At 39.7% G+C, this 18275-nt stretch overlaps 7 non-coding genes and 1 pseudogene across 7 annotated transcripts; 2 read left to right on the forward strand and 6 right to left on the reverse strand.

The window, feature by feature from the left end:
- The first annotated feature begins 348 nt into the window (after positions 1-348).
- Trnam-cau (transfer RNA methionine (anticodon CAU)) lies at positions 349-434 on the forward strand. Its single transcript is given in 2 exon segments — positions 349-385; positions 399-434. It is a non-coding gene; the product is annotated as a tRNA-Met (tRNA).
- Positions 435-2158: 1724 nt separating this feature from the next.
- Positions 2159-2231, reverse strand: Trnak-uuu (transfer RNA lysine (anticodon UUU)). Its single transcript has one exon. It is a non-coding gene; the product is annotated as a tRNA-Lys (tRNA).
- Positions 2232-2969: 738 nt separating this feature from the next.
- Trnam-cau (transfer RNA methionine (anticodon CAU)) lies at positions 2970-3055 on the forward strand. Its single transcript is given in 2 exon segments — positions 2970-3006; positions 3020-3055. It is a non-coding gene; the product is annotated as a tRNA-Met (tRNA).
- Positions 3056-7740: 4685 nt separating this feature from the next.
- Positions 7741-9446, reverse strand: LOC145466096 (uncharacterized; annotated as a pseudogene).
- A 2239-nt stretch (positions 9447-11685) lies between these two features.
- Trnak-uuu (transfer RNA lysine (anticodon UUU)) lies at positions 11686-11758 on the reverse strand. The gene has a single exon. It is a non-coding gene; the product is annotated as a tRNA-Lys (tRNA).
- A 3153-nt stretch (positions 11759-14911) lies between these two features.
- On the reverse strand, positions 14912-14984 carry Trnak-uuu (transfer RNA lysine (anticodon UUU)). Its single transcript has one exon. It is a non-coding gene; the product is annotated as a tRNA-Lys (tRNA).
- A 1971-nt stretch (positions 14985-16955) lies between these two features.
- Trnak-uuu (transfer RNA lysine (anticodon UUU)) lies at positions 16956-17028 on the reverse strand. The gene has a single exon. It is a non-coding gene; the product is annotated as a tRNA-Lys (tRNA).
- A 790-nt stretch (positions 17029-17818) lies between these two features.
- Positions 17819-17891, reverse strand: Trnak-uuu (transfer RNA lysine (anticodon UUU)). The gene has a single exon. It is a non-coding gene; the product is annotated as a tRNA-Lys (tRNA).
- Between the last annotated feature and the right edge of the window lie 384 nt (positions 17892-18275).

Genomic DNA, 18275 nt, shown 5'->3' on the forward strand with positions numbered 1-18275 from the left:
TTCAATTGACAATTATCAAAAACTAGACTCAATGTACTCCCTGTAATTTGGAAGGACTGAAATGTATTCCAAGTTAAACGACTCTCACTGAAACTGCATCACCGGCCGTGACAACAAAGTACAACCTAAATTGTAAGTCATCTCCTCCCACACATGGGCAAACCACCCCCAAGAGCAAGAGGTAAGTGCCAAGATGACTGGTATATTACAACACATTTCCCAGCTGAATCGAGGGTAAAAAGCCTTACTTTGAATTCAATATTACACGCTAAGTATCTCACCTTGATAGCCACTCAAGGTGCGTGTTCTAATTACTTGATGCTAATTTTCAGAACAAACTAAGCAGGTGCCTCGTTAGCGCAGTAGGCAGCGCGTCAGTCTCATAATCTGATTTAGAAATCTGAAGGTCGTGAGTTCGATCCTCACACGGGGCACACTTTTGAGAATTCTCTCCATTTTATCGCAATATTTTTTCTTTTTCGATTATCTCAATTAAAGTATAAACAGGGAATATCTTTTCTGCGATCATTATGTCTTAATTTTAAAATAAGAAATATCTTTCAATCGATCATTACGCCTTAATTTTTAAATGGCATCAAATGGACTTTGCCAATGAGCCCTCCTTCTTGATTCTTGATTGAGTCTACCGGTATTCAGCTTCTTTTTACTGTATTTGAGGCCTGGATACGTTTGACGGGCTGATAACAGAATTGGGAACAGTTATGAACAATACTCATCTCTCTCTCTCTTTTTTTATTATTATTTTTTATGTTGATTTTTAACCACAAACTTTCATTTATGGTCATTTATAGATATATATAATTTCAATCTAAATCAGAAATGCTGCTTTTGATATTTATATTACAAAAATCCCTTTTTTTCAAACTTCAACTTAAAGAAGATTATGTAACAGTCCATCAAATTATGGTAAACACTAATTAGTTTTACAGGCTAAGGATGCACCGTAATAATTCGATTTAGCCCCAGTGGCACTAAATCAACAAAGTGTTAGAAAACGACAACTTCTTTTTGGTAGTAAAGAATTTATGAGGCAAGAGAGGAAGATCTATAATGAGGTTAACACAAGTACAACAGAGGACATAGTGCTTTTTACTTTGGGAGACCGTCCGGCTATTTTTAAACCATTGAACTGCTTCACGTTTATCTACGCGCGCGGTCAGTTCAAAGTTATTTCAATTCACAAATAGCTAAAACTAGACTTAATTTGCTCCTTGTATTTTGCAATCAAGTGACTGTAATTTTTTCCAGGTTATACGACTCTCCCTGAAACTGCATCACTGGCTGACAACAAAGTACAACCTAAATTGTAACTGGTCTTCTGGTCTCCTCGCACACACGGGCAAACCACGCCCAAAAGCAAGAGGTAAGTGCCAAGATGACCGGTATATTCCAACACATTTTTCAGCAGAATCGATAGTAAAAGCCGTATTTTGAATTCAAAACTCCACGCTAAGTATCTCGCCTTGATAGCCACTCAAAGTTCGTGTTCTTATTACTTGTCGCTAATGTAGACCATGCTAAGTTTCAGAGCAAATCCTACAAGTGCCTCGTTAGCGCAGTAGGCAGCGCGTCAGTCTCATAATCTGAATTAGAATTCCGAAAGTCGTGAGTTCGATCCTCACACGGGGCAGATTATTGTGAATTCTCTTCCTTTTATCGAAGTCTTTTCTCTCTTTCGATTATATCAATTAAAGTATAAACAGGGAATGTCTTTTTTTACGATCATTAGGTCTAAATCTGAGATAGTATCTAATAGACTTTTTTGTTGAGTCCTCCTTGATTCTTGATTGAGTTTATTGATATTCAGGTTAATTATATTCCACTAATCTTGTTTTAAAAGCTTCTTCTCAAAGTTAATTTCGTAACAGTCGACCAAATCGTGGTAAGTACCAATTAGTTTTAGAGGCTAGGGATGCAATAATTCGGTTTAGCGCCCGGGGCAGTAAATCAACAAAGTACTAGAAAACAGCATGTTTTTCGATAGTAAAGGATTTATGAGTGGATGATCTACTCGGATGAAGCTAACATCTCAAGTACTGCATAGGAAATAGTGCTTTTTTACTGTATGGATATAATTTTATACAACTTGCTTCACTTTGTGTTGCATTGTGTCTTGAACAAAGACAAAAAATAAAATCGCCCAATATGGGACTTGAACCCATGACCCTCAGATTAAAAGTCTGATGCTCTACCGACTGAGCTAACCGGGCGGCTCATACAAATGACGAGACAACTGGTGGAACCTTGTTTGATGCGGTTCACATGATTGATATTACCTTGACACGGAAACCCTTATCAGTTGTGGACCTCTAATAGTGATCATACCGAGAATTGCAATAGGCCTTTCCTTAATTCCTCCGCTTTAGCTCCATAACATTCCACCGTTTTGATCTCTGGCTTATCAGATGTATTTTCGTCAGAAAAAGTTATAAATCCAAACCGACATAAAATGAATTAATGTATGATTGTAAAGATCGTGTTGCAGCTGTGCATCTCTGAAGTGGCTTTGAGAGTCGCTGCGGCTGGCAAAGAAAATTCGTCAGTTAACTGAAAACCTTTATATTATCTGCAAGCGCGGTCAGTTCAAAGTCATTTCAATTGACAATAAGCAAAAGCTAGACTCAATTTGGTCCGTGTAATTTGTAATGGAGTGACTGGAATGTTTTTCAGGTTGTATGACTCTCACTGAAACTGTATCACTGGCTGACAACAAAGTACAATCTAAATTATAAATCATCTTCTCGCACACACGGGCAAACCACGCCCAAGAGCAAGAGGTAAGTGCCAAGATGACCAGCATATTACAACACATTTCCCTGAAGAATCGAGGTTAAAAAGCCTTACTTTGAATTCAATATTATCTCACTTTGATAGCCAATCAAAGTGCGAGTTCTAATTACTTGTCGCTAATGAAGACCATGCTAAGTTTCAGAGAAAATCCATCAGGTGCCTCGTTAGCGCAGTAGGCAGCGCGTCAGTCTCATAATCTGATCTAGAAATCTGAAGGTGGTGAGTTCGATCCTCACACGGGGCAGACTTTTGAGATTTTTCTCCCTTTTATTGAAACCTTTTTCTGTAGAGGCTGCAGGCATGCCGAAGGGTTTCAAGCATTTCAGGAAATGTTCCCAAGATTGGTCTTGCAACACGAGCCATGTATCATTCAACTTCACAACTCACAGACGGCCCAAGGTCATAATGTGAGGAGTTAACATTTTATCTTTTTTTGGTACTTTTATGCGAACGTTCAGCGCGACGTGACATATAAGGCCGACATATACTATTACGTATATATACATAACGACCGAGTTTGAATACGCGAAACGTGACTCTCGCCTTGCATTATATGGAGGCTAGGTGTTGTGTTACAACGGTTTGAATTTACAAAGGCTTGTATGGGAACGGAACGGTTTTGCTTTAAAACTAATTTTTCCTTATATTTTGTGAATAAAATCTACTTACCCTGTTGCTGTGTTGTATTCTTGGTTGTTTGCCAGCTCTTCAGGCCGATCTAACGCGATTTCAGTGAGTTTCCGTTGTGTGGGTTTCGCAAGGTGGGTTTCCACTGCTAAAATAAAGACAAGGCCGGACACTCATTTCCGGAGTGCCCGCCGCTCGACTGAAGCGAATAAGTTCCCCTGAACTTTTCAACTTTCGATCGAAAGGTCGCACATGCGCAATTCATGACATTGTCCCTTGAATTTTATGGCTTTAGTTCTACCTGATTAGAAATTACAGGTAAAGAATAAAAGAAAGTATATTAAAAACATGTAAACCGAGCTAGGCAGGCCAGAGCCGGGAGAGGGGTACTTTGGGAATTTCTGGGTGGGGATGTGCCGCTGGCACCCTGGAACCCTTAGCCTATACCAGAGCTAGTTCAGCTGAATTTTGCTACCCTATACTAGTGTAAACTCTCCAAATCCCCCCATATATCGACACAGTTGAGGCTGATTTGCGTAAATTTGAACTTCCCGATTTGATTTTTTTCTATTTTTGAGTGGCAATATCCTGGTTTAGATAGTCTAGATAAATGATTAGATGGTCTAGATAAACTCTTCAACCAGCTAGTCAGTTTTGTGAAAAATGATACCCTATTCTAGACCCAAACGCTCTGATTTATATGCCCTATCCTAGAGTAAACTGCTTGAAAACCATATCCTTCACAGCGGCACATACCTATATACCCCATATATGGCAGTGCCCTCCCCGGGGGAGGGGGGCAGAGTAATTTTTTTTTTCCACGTGTAAATCTCTTTTAGCATAAACTGAAATGGGTCAAAACTTTGCCGTCTTTATTCCAAAACACCGAAGTTTCTTAGAGTATTGTATTATTTTATTTCCTTTTGATATTGCACCATAAGGGGTTCAAGGGGTGTTGAGGAAACTTGACCTGATAACAGTCACTGGCAGCCATTTTGAAATAAGATCTATGACATGACGTTTACTATAATTCGAAAAATATTTCAATTTACGTGTTCCAAGTAATCTTAATAACCTGAAATGACTCCAGAAGCGACGCACACTGTATATGTGGGGAATTAATGAGATGTAGGCTGTGTAGGTATATGTGGGGGATTAAGTAGCTGTAGGCTGTGTAGTATATGTGGGAGATAAATGAGATGTAGGGTGTGTAGGTATATGTGGGGGATTAATGAGATGCAGGATGTGTAGGTATATGTGGGGGATTAACGAGATGTAGGCTGTGTAGGTATATGTGGGGGATTAATGAGATGTAGGATGTGAAGGTATATGTGGGGAATTAGCGAAATGTAGGCTCTTTAGGAATATTGGGGAGATTAATGATATGTAGGATGGGTAGATATATGTGGGGGATAAATAAGATGTAGGATGTGTAGGTATATGTGGAAGATTGATTAGATGTAGGCTGTGTAGGTATATGTGGGGGATTAATGAGATGCAGGATGTGTAGGTATATGTGGGGGATTAATGAGATGTAGGCTGTGTAGGTATATGTGGGGGATTAATGAGATGCAGGATGTGTAGGTATATGTGGGGGATTAATGAGATGCAGGATGTGTAGGTATGTGTGGGGGATTAATGAGATGCAGGATGTGTAGGTATATGTGGGGGTTTAATGAGATGTAAGCTGTGTAGGTATATGTGGGGGTTTAATGAGATGTAGGATGTGTAGATATATGTGGAGGATCAATAAGAGGTAGGCTGTATAGGATTATGTGGGGGATTAATGAGATGTGGGATGTGTGGGTATATGTAAGGGATTAATGAGATGTAGGATGTGTAGGTATATGTGGGGGTTTAATGAGATGTAAGGTGTGTAGGTATATGTGGGGGATAAATGAGATGTAGGATGTGGAGGTATATATGGGAAATTAATTAGATTTACGCTGTGTAGGTGTATGTCGGGGATAAATGAGATGTAAGTAGGTGTAGGTATATGTGGGAGATTAATAAAATGTAGGATGTGTAGGTATATGTGGGGGATAAACGAGATGTAGGCTGTGTAGGTTTATGAGGGGGAATAATGAAATGCAGGCATGGAGGGGATATTGGGGGAGTTGAGATAGAATAGTTGATTATATTACTTATATTTGGTGGAGGGGGGGGGGGGGGAGTGAAGAAACTTTCCAGATATCAGGAGTCTGAATAGCAGCGATATCTTCAAGATCTCTGACATTTGATATTGGCATTTTGAGATGTAAGCTGTGTTGGTATATATACGGGACTAATGAGATGTAGGATCTTTAGGTATATGTGGGGGATTAATGAGATGCAGGTTGTATAGGTATATGTGGGGGATTAATGAGATGTAGGATGTGTAGGTATATGTGGGGGATTAATGAGATGCAGGATGTGTAGATATATGTGGAGGATCAATAAGAGGTAGGCTGTATAGGATTATGTGGGGGATTAATGAGATGTGGGATGTGTGGGTATATGTAAGGGATTAATGAGATGTAGGATGTGTAGGTATATGTGGGGGATTAATGAGATGTAGGATGTGTAGGTATATGTGGGGGATTAATGAGATGTAGGATGTGTAGGTATATGTGGGGGATTAATGAGATGTAGGATGTGTAGGTGTATGTGGGGGATTAATGAGATGCAGGATGTGTAGGTATATGTGGGGGATTAATGAGATGTAGGCTGTGTAGGTATATGTGGGGGATTAATGAGATGCAGGATGTGTAGATATATGTGGAGGATCAATAAGAGGTAGGCTGTATAGGATTATGTGGGGGATTAATGAGATGTGGGATGTGTGGGTATATGTAAGGGATTAATGAGATGTAGGATGTGTAGGTATATGTGGGGGTTTAATGAGATGTAAGGTGTGTAGGTATATGTGGGGGATAAATGAGTTGTAGGATGTGGAGGTATATATGGGAAATTAATTAGATGTACGCTGTGTAGGTGTATGTCGGGGATAAATGAGATGTAAGTAGGTGTAGGTATATGTGGGAGATTAATAAAATGTAGGATGTGTAGGTATATGTGGGGGATAAACGAGATGTAGGCTGTGTAGGTTTATGAGGGGGAATAATGAAATGCAGGCATGGAGGGGATATTGGGGGAGTTGAGATAGAATAGTTGATTATATTACTTATATTTGGTGGAGGGGGGGGGGGCGTTGAAGTACAATACTTGACTATCTATGCAGGAGGTATTGTTTTAAGAGAGATTAAGTGAGATGAGGAAAGATATGTACATTGCGGTAGAATTAATTGGCCACCCAACCATCCGGGTGGTGTCGCACTTATAAAGCGAAACAACAAAAGACTTGGATGTGAGCCAATGAGAAAACACTTACGTCACGGTCAAACCGGACAGACGAGTTTCTGACACTGGCTTGATTTGATTATTCAAAATGGCGGACAAACCTTGTAACGTTTTAATATGTTAATTTGCCAAACATTCTTTATGCACGCTTATGTTCTGTAACGACTATATAATTTATGCTATAAAGTAATATAATATACGCGTTCACCATTTTTATCTTGAGTTACAGTAGTCGGATTAAGCCTTGATTGGCATGGTTCATTGTAAGGTTCTTTCTGCGATCTAATATTACATGTTGCAGCGAAAGGGTAGTTCAAATTCGTCGACAACGTATACCGTCTGCGAATGCCGCGAAAAAAACCTCCGGCGCCTCGCCGCCGAAAGCAACGCAATCTACAATGTTATTCCTCCAGGTATCATTGTCACTGCAACATTTAGATTTGATCTGAAGTCAATCAAGTAGCGAGGTCCGCGAGAATTGGAAGCTATGGAAAAAGCAATGTAATTACTACTTGGTTTAGAGAGGAAAAGCCCCGAGCATCAACCCATCGAATGATCAAGCACGCGATTGATGACGATGGCCTTTAAGTGTTCAAAACCTTCAGCTGTACTGATCATGAAGAAGAAGATGTAAACGATTGGCGTGTAGTTATTGGTATAAAGATGAAAAGGTACTGATCAGTGAAGTAACGTAAACGAGATAGTTCCAGCAGGAGGGACACACTTCAGTACCGAAACGCTTGACGACTTTATAGCTGAGTTATCAAAGAACCTTGACGAGGAGCCGCAATTATTGTTTACGGCTTTTTACGATACTCTCATCTGCGATCGATCGTTCTCGGGATGAACATGAGCAAACCACACAAGCAGCCTCTTAGGATCAGAGACTGACCTCCCATGTAAATGGGAGCTTAAGCAATGCCGTCGGCGACGCCAAGGACTATATGCCTAGTAAATATTGAATTTAGTATATTTTACGATTTTGATTTTCGATTCGCGTCAAGATTATTATGCATCGATCTTAATGGAGCTGTCCTGCATATCATTTCATTTCTCAGTGATTCATTTGTAATCAATGCAACCGTCGTGGCACACGTTCTCTAGGAAATGAAGAATTTTGGTCATTTCAGGTTCTTGTTTTGAAGAGAAGGCAGGATTGGACAAGCGTGAGAAATTTTGAGCTTGAGATTAAACTAAAACTGCGTTATCGATCTGTTTGCTCTTTCATTAGTTTTAAATGCCAGGGTTTAAGTCGCGACTATACATCGATAAGCATTCAATTTACTCTTATCGACACGATCAGTTTATCCTGCTCAAGGGTGATTGTTATAGAGACTTAACTGCATTATATATAGCTTTTATTCTAGTGATAATAAAAACCTTAAAGAGGTGAATTTTATAATATATTTAACTGACACTCATTTAACTTCTATAAGTTACAAGTTCTGTTCTCAATCTTTGATCATCATTGTCTTTGTTATTCTGTTACTACATGTATTTATGTTTCCATTCTAAATTCATGAAAGTCTATGAAAGGTTCAAGGCCTGTTATAACCCAAGAAGCGAAATGTGACGTAACCATCCCCTTTGTCGCATGCTCCTGTCTCCGCATTTCACGTTTTAGTGGGAACAAACGAACCGCCACCACCGGACATGAAGATACCGTAAATCCTCGAATTAGCGCCCCCCCTCTCGAATTAGCGCCCCCCGTCTCGAATTAGTGCCCCCTTCAAATAAGCGCCCCTCCTATCGGCCAAAATTTAAACTAACCGCCCCCCTCCGCTCCCCCCATTTTGTGGAGTACTGAGGCAGCAAAGGATGTATACGGGTTTCGTGGTGTGGTATCAGATTTGTGCATTGTTTCAGTTTATGAACACGTAAAGTTTGGAAAAAAGTACAAATACTAACGGTGCCGCGATTTAAAGTTTAGGATTAGGTTTTTATGTCGATAAAAAGCTTATGTTTTTGTTTACGCGCAAATGATTTATTAAAAAAATGATCATGTCAGGTCACGATTTGGAAAAAAATAAACAAGCGCCCCCCGTCTTCTCTTAAATTTGAAATAAGGGCCCCGAGCGCTAATTCGAGGATTTACGGTATCTGCAAAGCTTCCGTTAACACTTCTACCAGAGTACCTCCCCCCTTCCCCTGGTACATAAATAGATGATGCTCCACCTCCACCAAACCCGCCATCGCAACAGTCACGATAATCTTGAGATCCGCCTCTTCCACCGTTTAGAAATGATTGCGCTGCCGATTCATTGCACTGCATGATTGCCTGGCTGTGATTGAAGCATTCACCATCACCACTGAATCCTGCGCCACTGTATCCTTCAACTAATTCCCACCAAACTCATGGTTCAACACAAGTCAACCGGCCGCACTGTCCAACGGTGCCAAGCATCAATCCTTCAGCGTCACTCGCTTGTCCTGGTCCGCCGTCTCATATATTGCTCCCTTCCACTCCTGCCAGCAATACTGAGGGGGATACTGTTGGAAGGAAAAAACACAAATGATCCCCCATCGCCACCACTTCTGTATTGCGGAGGACGTTCAACACCTCGCTGGCTCACCAACACAATAAGTTTGGTTCCCTCCTTAACATGGAATGTACCGTTTATCCTCACCCCTTTACCCCCGTATGATCCACCGCCTGTGGCACCGCACATGGAACCATGCTAAATTTTTAATCAACTGTGTTGTTATTGATTTGCGTTATTAAATCAATACTTGTCCTCAGATGAAACACCATGAGGAAAATAAAAACTTTTTGTTAAATCTGTAATGACCCGTGTTACGAGGTTTTTAGCCATTCATTGACAAAACGACAACCTTTCGTCTACAATTCAAACAGAAATAATCGTCAAATGCACCTTGGCCTAGTTAAATTCCTTTATTCGAGTATTTTCATTCAAAAAAGGTCGCTGAAATGGTGTAAATTTTTAACGGAATGACCGTGCTTATAGCACTAGAGCCCCAAGTACTTCGTTAATTTGAGAGTTACCGCCATTTCTGCATTTTGCGGCCATTCCTACCCATGTGACACAATGCGTTTCTTCGGCTCGTGTCTCAGTGAAGCTCAAGTTGAACACGGCGCGCGTTTGCGAAAACAAAAAAGAAACTGAAACACAACTCTTTTGAGTCTAGCTACATGGGTGAATTATTATATGGAGGAGCCCCGGCAATAATTTTAGTTTTAGGTTCTTACCCGTTTTTACTCCTGACCACGGCAGCTTGTGTGAACATGAAAACGTGTCTTTCTTCTCGTCAAACAAACAAAAACCACCATTGAGGCATCCAGTCATGAGGCAGCCCTAATATCAAACAAACAAACAAACTATAAAGCAGGCACGGGGGGGGGGGGGGTGTAATTTGTAATGGGGTGAATGAAATGTTTTCCAGCTTATACGACTTTCATTAAAACTGTATTAGCTTGTATTCAATACAAGCTAATACAGTTTTAATGAAAGTCGTATAAGCTGGAAAACATTAGTACCGCCTGACAACAAAGTACAACCTAAATTGAAAGTCATCTGCTCGCAAACATGGGCAAACCACGCTCAAGAGCAAGGGGTAAGTGCCAAGATGACCGGTATATTACAACAAATTTCCTTGCAGAATCGAGGCTGAAAAGCCGTACTTTGAATTCAAAATTCCACGCTAAATATCTCGCTTTGATAGCCGATCAAAGTGTGGGTTCTAATCACTTGTCACCAATGAACACAGTTACTAACTGTGCCAATGAAGACCATGCTAAGTTTCAATACAAACCCTTCAGCTGCCTCGTTAGCATAGTAGGCAGCGCGTCAGTCTCATAATCTGAATTACAAAATTTGAAGATCGTGAGTTCGATCCTCACAAGGGGCGGACATTCGAGAATTCTCTCCATTTTATTGCAATCTTTTTTCTCTTTCGATTATCTGAGTTAAAGTATAAACAGGGAATTTCTTTTTTTACGATCATTATGTCTTAATTTTGAAATAGTATTATAATATAGAGAGGACCCTGCGCACGCTCTGATTGGTCAAAAACCCATGTTTTATCAGAGTATAAAACATAGAAGAGGCGTATTTTATGTTTTTCGCCGCATTGCCTGCGGCTCGTGTTTTTTACATTTCCCTCGTGTTCTCAAATGCCCGTCGTGTTTTATCACAGTGTAATACACGGCTTACGTTTCTTTATTTGTTAATTTAATAGACTATTCCACTGAGCCCTCTTTGATTTTTGATTGAGTCTGTTTTTATTCAGGTTATTTATATTCCAAAAATCTTTTCTTAAAACTTTTTCTCAAAGTTAATTTCGTAACAGTCGACCAAATCTTGGTAAGTACTAATTGGTTTTAGAGGCTAAGGATGCACCGTACTAATTCGATTTAGCGCCCGGAACGCTAAATCAACAAAATACCAGAAGACGGCATGGTTTTTGGTAGTTAAGGCTTAATGAGGCAAGACAGGAAGATCTATGATGAGGCTAATACCTCAAGTAAAACAGAGGACATACCGCTATTTTTACTGAGTGGATATGACCCTTTATTATATGGCTAGCTCCGTGACCGGACAATATGAATCAAATCCTGCGCTGTGATTGGCTATCCGAGCTGGCAAGACGGAGCTATCTTGCCCGCTCGGGACTAGCCGCTGTGTCCCGCAGGAAAAATTTCTCCGAAAGCCATAAAATAAATGTATTATTCATCATGCAAGCTTGTTCGGTCAAGATGGCTGGATATTGGCCTGGTTCTTTTTTTGCGTGTTTATGGACCTCGACTCCGTCTCGGTCCATAAACACACAAAAAAAGAACTTGAACAATATCCAGCCATCTTGACCTCACGCTTGGTCAATTGCCTATTAATGCACCTTGCCTCACTTTGTGTTGCATTGTGCCTTGAACAAAAAACAAAAAATTAAAATCGCCCAATATGGGACTTGAACCCATGACCCTCAGATTAAAAGTCTGATGCTCTACCGACTGAGCTAACCGGGCGGCTCATACAAACGACCTGACAAATGATGGAATTTTGTCTTGAAACCAGTGCACATTAATGATATTATCGTGACTCTAAAAACCGTATCAGTTGTGGACCTCTAATTCTGGTGATATCGAAAATTGCAGTCGGCCTCCATTCCTCTTTGGCTCCATAACATTGCACAGTTTTGAGCTCGGGCTTATCAGATGGGTTTTTTTAGAGAAGAAGCGGTGTAAATTGAAACCGAAATAAGTAAATGAATTGATGTATGATTGCAAACGTCACGTTACAGCTGAGCGTCTCTGAAGTGGCTTTAAGAGTCGCTGGCATAGAAAATTCCACAGTTCACTGAAAAGCTTTACATTATCTTCACGCGCGGTCAATCAAAGCCATTTCAATTGACAATTAACAAAAACTAAACCCAATTCACTCTCTGTATTTTGTAATGGAGTGACGGGTCTGTATTCTAGGTTAAATGGCTCTCAATGAAACTGCATCACCGGCTGACAGCAAAGGACAACCTACTTGGTGTAAGTCATCTTCTCGCACACACGGGCAAACCACGCCCAAGAGCAAGATGTAAGTGTTAAGATGACCGGTATATTACAACACATTTCCCAGCAGAATCGAGGGTAAAATCGGTACTTTGACTTCAAAATTCCACACTAAATATCTCACTCACCAGTCAAAGTGCGAGTTCTAATTACTCGTCGCTGATGAAGACCATGCTACGTTCTAGAGGAAACCCTTCAAGTGCCTCGTTAGCACAGTAGACAGCGCGTCAGTCTCATAATCTGAATTAGAAATCTAACGTTTTGAGCTCGATCCTCAAACGGGGCAGACTTTTAAGAACTTTCTCTCTTTTATTGAAATCTTTTTTCTCTTTCGATTATCTCAACTGAAAAGAACAAGAAATATCTTTCAAACGATCCTTACGTTTTAATTTTCAAATGGTATCAAAAAGACTTTTCCATTCACGTAGGGGCCAAACCACCCCCCAAATGTTTCGTCAGTTCTTGGATATTTCACATTATTTCGCATTACTTAAAAAGTGTTGACTCTTTCTACACCAAACTTGGCAGATGAGCAGGAGAAATATTGCCAATTATATTTATGTGAAAAATGTCAGTAAATGTCAAAGTTGTGACGTCACAGTGATGACGTCATGTTTTTTCCACTTTTGAAGTTTTTAATATGCATATTTTTTACAATGTGTTCGAAAGAGCACATCAAGGGGAGCTGAAACCGGAAAAATTTTGTCCATATCACTAAAATTAAATGAAATATGGCATTTTTAAATATGAAAAATAACTCTGCAAAATATGGGGTCCCCCCCTTGAGAAAAATCCCCAAACTGGAGCCGTAATTTTGTTCCAGCAAATGTAGCTATGTTGCACATGTGATGTGCCAGATGACTAAAGCAAAAGTAAAGAAGAAAATCGGAATAAAAAATTATCCCTCTAGTGTTACTGCGTTAAAATTAGTTTTGTCACGTCATAACCTGTGACGTCACCCGTTTTTTTACTGTTAATACCATCCTAAAAAAGCCGAAAATCAAATGTCTAAAACCATACGATTTTTGACAACATCAAGCTTTCTGTTTTTCTAGATTATTAGCCTTCCCAGAATAAAACTGAAAAAAATAAAGCAGAGAGACTGACTTAAGAAGGACAGTATGATTAAGCAAATTCCGGGGGGCACAGCAAAAAAATATTTCATTTACCATATCTCAAAAAATAATCATCATAGCAAAAAACGGTTTCCGGCATTTTACTCCTCAGGTCAAAGCCTTTCCAGTGACATAATCTTTACATCAGAGTTTACAAAACATTATAGCACGTTTTGGTGACGTCATCAATTATGACGTCATAATCTGACATTTTGTCACAACTTCTAAATTAAAATAAACTGGAGAACAAAGAAAGCTCATCTGCCAAACTTGGTTCAGAAATATATAAACCACGCAAATATAGCCTTCATGAAACATTAGGGGGGTGGTTTGGCCCCTGCGTGTTGAGCCCTCCTTGATTCTTGAATGAGTCTACTGGTAATCAGGTTCTTTTCACTGTATTTGAGGTCTCGATACGTTTGACGGACTGATAACAGAATTGGAAACAATTATGAGCAATACTCGTCTTTTTTTATTCAAATGTATTCTGGTTTTTAACCATAAACTTTCATTTATGGTCCTTTATAAATATATTTAATTTCAGTCTAACTCAGAAATGTTGTTTTTGATACTTATATTCCAACAATCTTCTTTTTAAAACTTGTTCTCAAAGTTAATTTCATAACAGTCGATCAAATCGTGGTAAGTCCTCATTAGTTTTACAGGCTAGGAATGCACCGTAATAATTCCATTTAGCCCCAAGGGCACTAAATGCACAAAGTACTAGAAAACGACAAGTTCTTTTTGGTGCTTGAAACTCTATGAGGCAAGAGAGGATAACCTATCCGGATGAGGCATAAAAAATAGAATTATAGCGGAGCTCCGGCGGCGCGAAGGGCCGTCAAGCGGAGCCCCATACTCATGTAGGAAAGAAAAAGAAACCCATGAGTTGATTTTCTCATAGTTGTAATGGCTAGCTCGTGGGCGCGTACGCACGACGGTGACGACGGCGACGCAGTTGCCCAACATGGCGGCCATACTCCAAATAATAGGTTGACAGACATGCAGCCTTGGTTTACCGTGCGCTTCCTTGATATTGGACATCCATGTTATGATCAATTGACACCTGTCAAAACAAGGTATCCGCTGATCAGTATCTCGTGACCATGTCGCGGGCTCAACTTTACAGCTCCTCGAGGTCACGTGTTTTTTAAGTTGACCGCTGACCAAGTGCTGGTTATCCATTGGATCGCAGGCTCATATTAGGTTAACTTGTTGGAAACAGGGCAGGATTGCTCGGAAGCCGGTTAACGCTAACCCGGGATTAAAAGTTAACCAAATTATAACTTTTTCTTCTATACAGATGTTTTTTTGCTGTTTTGTTTTGTGTATAGGGTGATTATTTAAACTCAAAACGGAAGGCCAAACAATATACAGAAAACTTCACCGCAAAGTTACAAAACTCAAATCAAAATTCTACCTTTTTCTGGGTTAGCTTAATGGGGCTTTGGACAACCCGGCCTAGGAGCTACGCTTTTAGCCTGGCCTAGATCTATATATTTGCCCAGTATGGGACTTGAATCCATGACCTTCAGATTAAAAGTCTGATGCTCTACCGACTGAGTTAACCGGGCGGCTCATACAAATGACGAGACAAAAGATGGAACTTTGTCTTGATGCGGTGCACATTATTAGTATTATCGTGAAACTAAAAACAGTACCAGTTGTGGACTTCTAAATGCTCGCTAATACCGAAAAATGCAGTTGACCTCCATTCCCCTCTGGCTCCATATCGATCCATAACATTTCACTGTTCTGGCTCATTAGATGCAGTTTTTTAAAAGGAAAACCAAAATCTAAACCGAGATAAAATCAATTTGCTCCGTTCAATTTACAACGGAGTGACTGAAATGTTTTTCAGGTTATACGACTTTCACTGGAACTGTATCACTGGCTGACAGCAAAGTCAGATAACCTAATTGTAAGTCATCTCTTGCATCTCATTAATCCCCAACATATACCTACACATCCTACATATCATTAATCCCTTTCATATACCTATACATCCTACATTTCATTAATCCCCCACATATACCTACACATCCTACATCTCATTAATTCCCCACATGTACCTACACATCCTACATCTCATTAATCCCCCACATATACCTATACAGCCTGCATCTCATTAATCCCCCACATATACCTAAAGATCTTACATCTCATTAGTCCCCTATATATACCAACACAGCTTACATCTCAAAATGTCCATACCAAATGATATAGATCTCGAAGATATCGCTGCTATTCAGACTCCTGATATCTGGCCAGTTTCTTCACTCCCCCTGGAACCCCTAATCGGGCAAATTATCAAAAGGAAATGAAATAATAAAATCCATTAAGAAACGTCAGTGTTGTTTTTGGATTATTTAAAGATGCCAAATTTTGACCCATTTCAGTTAAGCTAAAAGTGGAAAAGGAAATTACTCTGGCCTGCCTAGCTTGGTTTACATGTTTTTAATATACTATATTTGCCTGTAATTTCCAATCAAGTAGGAAAAAAGTTTTAAAATCAAAGGGGAATTCAAAATGGCGTCCCTAGTGGAGTTAGTTTTGGCGTCACTAGTGGAGTCAGTGGTGGTGTGTCGACAAAGGGAATTTGACTGCGATGAATAGCCCTTGCTGTTATGAAACACAGGAGGAGAGCTGTCATAATGAGATAATTTAGAAGGAAAAATGTGTCGTTGTTGTTTTGCTTTTGCAACATAGACTGTCTGAAATGTTTTCCAGGTTATACGACTCTCCCTGAAACCAAGATATCATAATCTCTCTCTGAAACTGTATCACCGGCTCAGCATGTAAGTACATCATACTTGTTGAAAGTAATCTCCTCGCACACATGGGCAGCCCACGCCTAAGAGCAAGAGGTAAGTGCTAAGATGACCGGTATATAACAAAACATATCCCTGCAGAGTCGAGGCTAATAGCCGTACTTTGAATTCATGGCTGTCGAAAGTTCGAGTTCTAATTAATTACTTGTCGCTAATGAAGATCATGCTAAGTTTCAAAGGTTGTTTTCCAGGTGCCTCGTTAGCGCAGTAGGCAGCGCGTCAGTCTCATAATCCGAATTAGAAATTTGAAGGTCGCGAGTTCGATCCTCACACGGGGCAGTCTTTTCAGTTTTTTTCTCTTTATCGAAATCTCTTTTTTTGTTCTTTTTAAAGAAAACGAGGAATATCTTTTAAACGATCCTTTATGTCTTAATTTTAAAATAGTGTTATATAGACTTTTCCATTTAGCTCTTCTTGATTCTTGATACTGGTATTCAGGGTTTTTTCATTGCGTTGGGGCTGGATGATAACAGCAGTGGAAACAAATTATAGACTTGATACTCATCTTTTTCATTCAAATATATTCTGATTTTTAACTAAAAACTTTCATTAATAAACAGGTTGAACTTCAATCGAACTAAGAAATGTTCTTTTTGATATTTAAATTCGTAACAGTCGATCAAATTGTGGCAAGTTCTAATTAGTTTTACAGGGCGTGCACCGTAGCAAGAGACTATGATAAGAAAAATTAAGAAAACAAACAAACAATAAAATCGCCCAATATGGGACTTGAACCCATGACCCTCAGATTAAAAGTCTGATGCTCTACCGACTGAGCTAACCGGGCGGCTCACACAAATCAGGAGACAAATGACGAGACAAATGATGGCGTGAACTTGATCTTGATGTGGTGCACAGTATTGATGAAACTAAAAACCGTTTCAGTTGTAGAGAGAATTGCAGTTGGCCTCCATTCCTCTTTGGCTCCATAACATTGCACTGTTTTGAGCTCTGGCTTATCAGAAGCAGGTTTTTAAAAGAATAACCTGTAAATCCAAACCGACATATCTGATGAATTAATGTATGATCGCAAAGGTCACGTTACAGCTGCGCTTTTGAGAATTCTCGCCCTTTTATCGCAATATTTTTTCTCTCTCAATTATCTCAATTAAAGTATGAACAGGGAATATATTTTTTTTACGATTATTATCTCTCAATTTTAAAGACATTAACTAGACTTTTCCATTGAGCCCTCCTTGATTCTTGATTGAGTTTACTAGTATTCAAGTTATTTATATTCCAACAATCTTGTTTTGAAAACGTCTTCTCAAAGTTAATTTCGTAACAGTCGACAAAATCGCGGTTAGTACAAATTAGTTTACAGGCTAGGGATGCACAGTAATAATTCGATTTGGCGCTCGGGACGCTAAATCAACAAAGTACTAGAAAACGGCATGTTGTTTGGTAGTAAAGGCAGTAAAGGCATTATGAGGCAAGAGAAGAAGACCTATGATGAGGCTAACATCTCAAGTATTGCATAGGAAATAGTGCTTTTTACTGTATGAGTATGATTTCATACACCTTGCCTCACTTTGTGTTGCATTGTGTCTTGAACAAAGAAAGACAAAAAATAGAATCGCCCAATATGGGACTTGAACCCATGACCCTCAGATTAAAAGTCTGATGCTCTACCGACTGAGCTAACCGGGCGGCTCATACAAATGACGTTGCAAATAGTGGAACTTTGTCGTGATACCAGTGCACATTATTGATATTATCGTGACACTAACACCTGTATCAGTTGTGGACCTCTAATTCTGATCATACCGAGAATTGCAGTCGGCCTCCATGCGTATTTGGCTCCATGCACCATTTTGAGCTCGGGCTTACCAGATGCAGTTTTTTAAAGAAGACGTTTTAAATCCAAACCGACATGAAATGAATTGATGTATGATTGCAAAGGTCAAGTTGAAGGCTGCGCCCCCCTAAAGCGGCTTTGAGAGTCGCTGGCAAAGAAAGTTCCTCAGTTAATTGAATAGCTTTGCAGTTTTCTACACGCCAGTATCAGTTCAAAGCCATTTCAATTGACAACGC

The sequence above is a fragment of the Orbicella franksi genome, chromosome 13, assembly GCF_964199315.1.
Source record: "Orbicella franksi chromosome 13, jaOrbFran1.1, whole genome shotgun sequence".
NCBI lineage: Eukaryota > Metazoa > Cnidaria > Anthozoa > Scleractinia > Merulinidae > Orbicella > Orbicella franksi.